At 35.5% G+C, this 6,234-nt stretch overlaps 1 pseudogene; it reads right to left on the minus strand.

Annotated features, from left to right (window-relative positions):
* Window positions 1–3,574: 3,574 nt before the first annotated feature.
* LOC107494999 (uncharacterized) lies at window positions 3,575–6,051 on the minus strand (annotated as a pseudogene).
* Between the last annotated feature and the right edge of the window lie 183 nt (window positions 6,052–6,234).

A 6,234-nucleotide genomic window follows, 5' to 3' on the forward strand; every position in this document is an offset into this window, starting at 1 on the left:
GGTGTGGATGAAAAAAGAAAAATATCCATACTTATAGAACAATGTGGTTTAGGTGTATGAGTGACACCTGTGTCTGTTATTTCTGTTTTCTTTCATATTTTACAGTAAAAAGTAAAAACATTGTAAATTTCAGTTTTTTATTTTCTTAAATTTAGGATTAATTATACTGTTATGTTTTAATGGCACTAAGTTTTTTGTATTATCTTGGGTCAAATAGAATGCATTCAGTTGGACCTATAAACCTGTCCTTTCGTAGCATCTTTGTTTATTTTTTTTTTTTTAAAATCATGGAAGACTTTATTTTGTTCGCTTGTCAAATTCCTAATTATAACGTGGAAGATAAATCTTAATCCTAACCTAAGAAAGCTACGAAGGGACAGGTTTATTATAGGCCTAACTGAATGCATTCTATTTGATCCAATATAAAACAAAAACTCAAATGTCATTAAAGCTTTTAACAGTATAAATTAATCATACATTTATAGAGACAAAAACTGAAACTTCGTATTTTTACTGTAGGCTATGAAAAGAGAACAGACACAAGTGTCACTCAAGCACCTAAACACATCATCATCTACAAGCATTGTTTGCTCGTTAGTCGTTACACGGTCCAATAAGAAGTGACTCAACAATGTCCCAATCCTCTTACATAGCCCACACCAAGATACGACTTTGGAGGATCATAATAATCAGAACCAGGTTAACGTGGGGCACCGAAAATCAAGTTGTTACTTTCTGCTAGTATCACCTCAAAACTACATGGTTACTAAAACCTAGTTTCGTAGTATCATAAATACTTAGGCAAATCCAAAATTCAGTAGAAATAGATTTTTTCAATTTTATTTTCTCAATTGATGTTGTGAAGCATACGTTTTAAATGGAACTAAAAAAAAGACATGTGAGAGAAGATGTTGTATAAAAAAAATATTGAAATTCTATGATGCACGGACACTGACACGGACACGGGACACGATACGACACGGGACACGCGGACACATGAATTTTAAAATTTTATAAGGTACGGGGACACGGCATATATATAGAATAAATTTTTTTTAGATAAATTACAATGAATTTTTGATATTTTATTGCTGTTAAAATATAAAATAATTTTTTAACTATTTTTAATATCTTTTTTTAACTATATAAAAGTATCTAAAATATTTTTTTTAATAAATAATAATATATATTATTTCTAAACTCATTTCAACGAAATATATTAAGAATAAGGCTGGACACGTGGACATGTGATGATATTTAGATGCGTCCAAGTATATCCAGAGAAGAATTTTTATTTTTTATTAAGACACGGTTGGACACGGCAAATACGTGTGTCGGACGAGTGTCGACGAGTGTCGTGTCCGAAATGTGTCCGATACACGGACACGCAACTCAACGAAGTGTCCGTGCTTCATAAATTAAAAACATCACAGAAAAAAATAAGATGATTTATTCTTATATTTAGTTAGTATTCGCAATAACTTAGAGTTTGTTTGGGCGTCATTTTTTAAAAAAATCTTTTTTAAATGATTTTTACATTTGTTTGGGTTCTATTATTTTAATAAAAAATATCTTTTTTTTCAATGATTTTTTTATTATTTTTTAGTGTGTTTGGTAAGTTTTTAGTAGTAAAAATAAAAACACTGAAAAATTATCTTTTTTAAAAAGTTACAATTTACATCTTTTTTTTAAAAGATCTTTTTTCTTTTAAAAAAAGATGTTTTGTAATCATTGATAGATAAAAATATCCTTATTAAAATTTTGAAAAGATATCTTTTATCCCTTTTCTTTCATTGATGAATGTACTATATTAATATTCAAATGTTGCAATATTTTAAGATAAAATCTTTAATGATTTGATATAAAATATAATTATATATAAAAATAAAAAATATACTAGTATCAAAATATAAAAAAGTAAAAAATCTGGAATGATTAAAAATTTAACTTAATGCATAATATAATAAGATCGATGATCAAATCGTATATATATAGTAGTGTTAGGCGAGCTTATAAGATTATCCTAATATTTATAGGCAGATTACCAATTTTTTGGTAATTGTCACAGTTACATACAAACTCTTGAGAGTCTTTATAGAGAGTAAACTAGTAGAAGCCACGTTGGAGAATCTTTGTAGCTGTTCGGCGTTAAACGCTCTCTGTGTGCCATTCTTGACGTTTAAACACCAGACTGCTATCCTTTTTATTTTTAAATTTTGAAACTAAAAAAGTAATTTTAATGTTGCTGAACTTTATTTTATTTTTTAATTTTTAATAAAAAAATTCACAAATAAAAATATAACATATTCATTTAATTTTTGTCATATATATATATATATATTATTTTTTTGTATTATTTTTTTACACACTCAATAACAAGTCATCATATTCTTTTATTTTACCCTTTTTTCTTCGTATTATTATGATTATTTGCTTTTTTTTCATATTGTTTCGGTATTCAATTTATTTTTTTTATTTCTTTTACCTTTTGTTATAATTTTTTCATATTGTTTTCATCTTCATATTAGTTTTTTATTTTTTAATTTGTTATCATTTACGTTATTATTATTTACTTTACATTATTATTATTTGGTTTTTTTATCATAGGACTTTTTTTTATTTAGTGTGTTATTATATTCACTGTTATTATTTACATTATAATTTATTTCATTAACGTTATATATTATAAAATTTGATATCATTTATAATTTATATAGTATGTTTCTAAAACTAAATTCAAGAAGAAGTTCTAATCAAGTGAATATTAAAAACAAGGATGTAACAAATGAAAGAGAAGTAGAAACTGTAAAAATAAAATGGAATAATTGAAATACTGAAATATTTTTAATTATTTATGTGTAGAAGAGATACGAGATAGTAATAGGCTTAATAAATATTTCAATAAATTGGTTAAAAAAATCTACAAAAAAAATTAGAGAGAGAATATGACTCCCATATGTGTATAGACAACTAAGAAATAGATAGTTGGAAAATAAGATTTAAGAACATCCCATCTATTTCTTAGTTCTCTATGCACATATGGGAGTCCTGCTCTCTCTCAATTTTTTTTAAAGATTCTTTCAACCAATTTTGTCGAAATATTTATTAGGTCTATTACCATCTCGTATTTCTTCTACACAGATAATAAAAAATATTTCAATATTTCAATCATCCTATTTTGTTTTTATAGATTTTACTTCTCCTTTATTTGTTGCATCCTTGTTTTTAATATTCACTTGACTAAAACTTCTTGAATTTAATTTTGGAGGCATACTATATAAATTATAAATTATATCAAATTTTATAATATATAACATTAATGAAATAAATTATAATGCAAATAATAACAGTAAATATAATAACACACTAAATAAAAATAAAATACTATGATGAAAAACCAAATACTAATAACGTAAAGTAAATAATAGGGCAAAAAACCCTAATAAGCCAAGGCAAGTTGCAAATTACGTAAATAAGTCAAGATGAAAATCGTTTCAGCAATGAGCCAAGGCCTATCTTTATGTAATTCGAACTACAGTGGTTCGAACTAGGTTCCTTAATAAATCGAACCGGTTTAGTTCGAATTAGGGTTGGAAAACGTTACACTTAATTCGAACCAAGGGTGTTCGAATTCAATTTCCACATAATTCGAACAAGGCTAGTTCGAATTATGCCTACGCTACCAAACCATGTAATTCGAACCAACCTGGTTCGAATTACCCTTCTCGTGGCTCCATAATAATTCGAACCTACCTGGTTCGAATTACTAGTGATTCGGTTATATAAGGAGTTCGAATCAGCCTCATTCGAACCATTCTTCCTTTCCCCTACCCCACCAAATCCCAGAGAAAACGACCCAGATTCTGCTACGGTGAACTCGAAATTATCCCTGTCATACAAAGTCACTGTGAAGCACGTCGCCGTCTTCAAGTTGGCCTCAATACACTTGGCCAAGTGCTGCGTGAATTGTTGTCCGGTTCCCATCTAGGCCTCAGCCTCTCTTTCCTTGCGGACAAAAAGTTCCGCAAGCCTTCCATATGTTGCCTTCACCAACGAGGATACAGGTAGGTTTCTGACACCCTTGAGGATTGAGTTCACACACTCGAAGATATTCATCGTCATGTGACCGAATCTCCACCCCTCGTCACGATGCTGAGTCCACAAGGAATAATCAATCCGGTTCGTCCACTCACACATCGCCGGGTCTTCAGACCGCAGAATATCAAACCAGTAATCAAACTCAACCTCGGTCTTGGCATACGCCGCATTCACAAGAAGCCTCCGTGCGTCTTTGCCCTTGAAGGTAAGGGCAAAATTAGCAACTACGTGTCGAATGCAGAATGCACAGTATGCAGATGGAGGTAACCAACCTCCGTCAGGAGCCTCAAGCGTAGCCTTGATGCCGTTATGCCTGTCCGATATAACCAGCAGACCCGGCTGCGGTGTCACGTGCTGACGAAGGTGGGAGAGAAAGAATGTCCAAGACTCAGCATTCTCACCCTCTACTAGTGCGAATGCAACAGGTAGAATGTTGGAGTTCCCGTCCTGTGCAATTGCGATGAGCAACGTTCTCCCGTACTTGCCATACAGATGGGTGCCGTCAATGCTGACTAGTGGCTTGCAATGACGGAATGCCTCGATGCACGGTGAAAACGTCCAAAAAAGTCTGTGAAAATAAGCTTGAGACTCGTCTACCTGTCCTCCAACTCGAACGGGGCTAGTCCTTAGGACTGCAACAGTACCAGGCATCGTCAACTGGACTCCCAACACCCACCTGGGCAGCTCGTTGTATGACTCATCCCAGTCACCGTAGATGAGGGCAACAGCCTTCTGCTTCGCCATCCAGACCCTCCTGTACGTTGGCCTAAACCCAAAGTGTGCTGCCGTGGCATTCAGGAGCACCTTGATGCTGATGGATGCATCAGTCCTAACCATTGGCATAATGAACGCCGATATCACATGATAATCCAAACTCCTGTGGTCACTCGAGATGGAGGTGGCAAGACAAGTGTGAGGTCCATTGTATCGTTTGACCTCCCAAATGCCCTTGCGCTGCCGGAGACTCAGTCGAATCAACCATGTGCACCCATTCCCAAACTCAGAACACTTGCCCACATACCGGCGATAATCAGACTCGACTACCTTGTACTGTACCCCTCGCCGGATGCTGTAAGTCTTCACACTTAACAGGGCCTCATATTTATCCTGAAATTGCTGACCAACCTGGAACTCTGTCAGACCAGCAGTCCCTTCCGCATCTCTAGCTTCGAATCCAACAGAGTGCCCAGAAACCCCCTCCTGCCTCATGGCATCCAAGTCCAAAGAGAAAAAATGTGGTGGATACTGCTGTGTGCCAGAGCTAGAACCACCTACCGCCAATGCAGGCTCACTCGCTCCAATATCATCGCCGCTGTCATCGTCAATCATATCCGGCTTGACGTCATCCTCCTCTGCATCACCCAACAATCCGTCTCCAACACCAAGCGGTGGAACGCCTAGTAAAGCGTTCGGCAGATTTTCCCTTGAACCTACCTCGTCGCCTATGCTGCCATTGAGATCAACAACAAAAGACAGGGAGGCGACAGGTTGGACCACTGGCTGGTATACAGGAACGGAGGAAGAAATAACGGCAGGCCGGAAACTAGAACCGGCTGCCGTGGCTAAAGTGGTGGTATTCCGGTTCAAACCCCCTGAGCTGGATACCACATCAACCAGCTTTGCCAACAACTCTGGTGTCCTCACCTTCGGAAACTGCCGCCGACAAAGAAACATTACTTGCAAGTCCTCATCACTACTAATCGTGAAACAATCATACTTCACGGTATCCTGGAGCACCGTGATTGGAATGCGATAGAAAAACTTCTTAACCCGCTTCGCACCTTCCAGACTGAGTTTCATCAGTATAGATCTAACAAGGTCATCATAGCTCGTCGTAGGAGTCATGACAATACAGAGAGGATCCTTATCTGTGAACTTCATGCCAGAACGAGTTTTTCTCTTAATGGATCCTCTGTGGTGAACCAAAACAACAAAACTCTCCTCACTAGCCATCTTACACCCTCTAATGAGAGCAACTCACGTTTACAACCATATATATACAGCTCCGTCTCCCACTAATTCGAACCATCCTAGTTCGAACTAGGCTTTGTGTAATTCGAACCAGCCTGGTTCGAATTACTTTAATCAGCGTCTCTCTCTATAATTCGAACTGCCTCGGTTCGATTTACTTGCTTT

The sequence above is a fragment of the Arachis duranensis genome, chromosome 6, assembly GCF_000817695.3.
Source record: "Arachis duranensis cultivar V14167 chromosome 6, aradu.V14167.gnm2.J7QH, whole genome shotgun sequence".
Taxonomy (NCBI): domain Eukaryota; kingdom Viridiplantae; phylum Streptophyta; class Magnoliopsida; order Fabales; family Fabaceae; genus Arachis; species Arachis duranensis.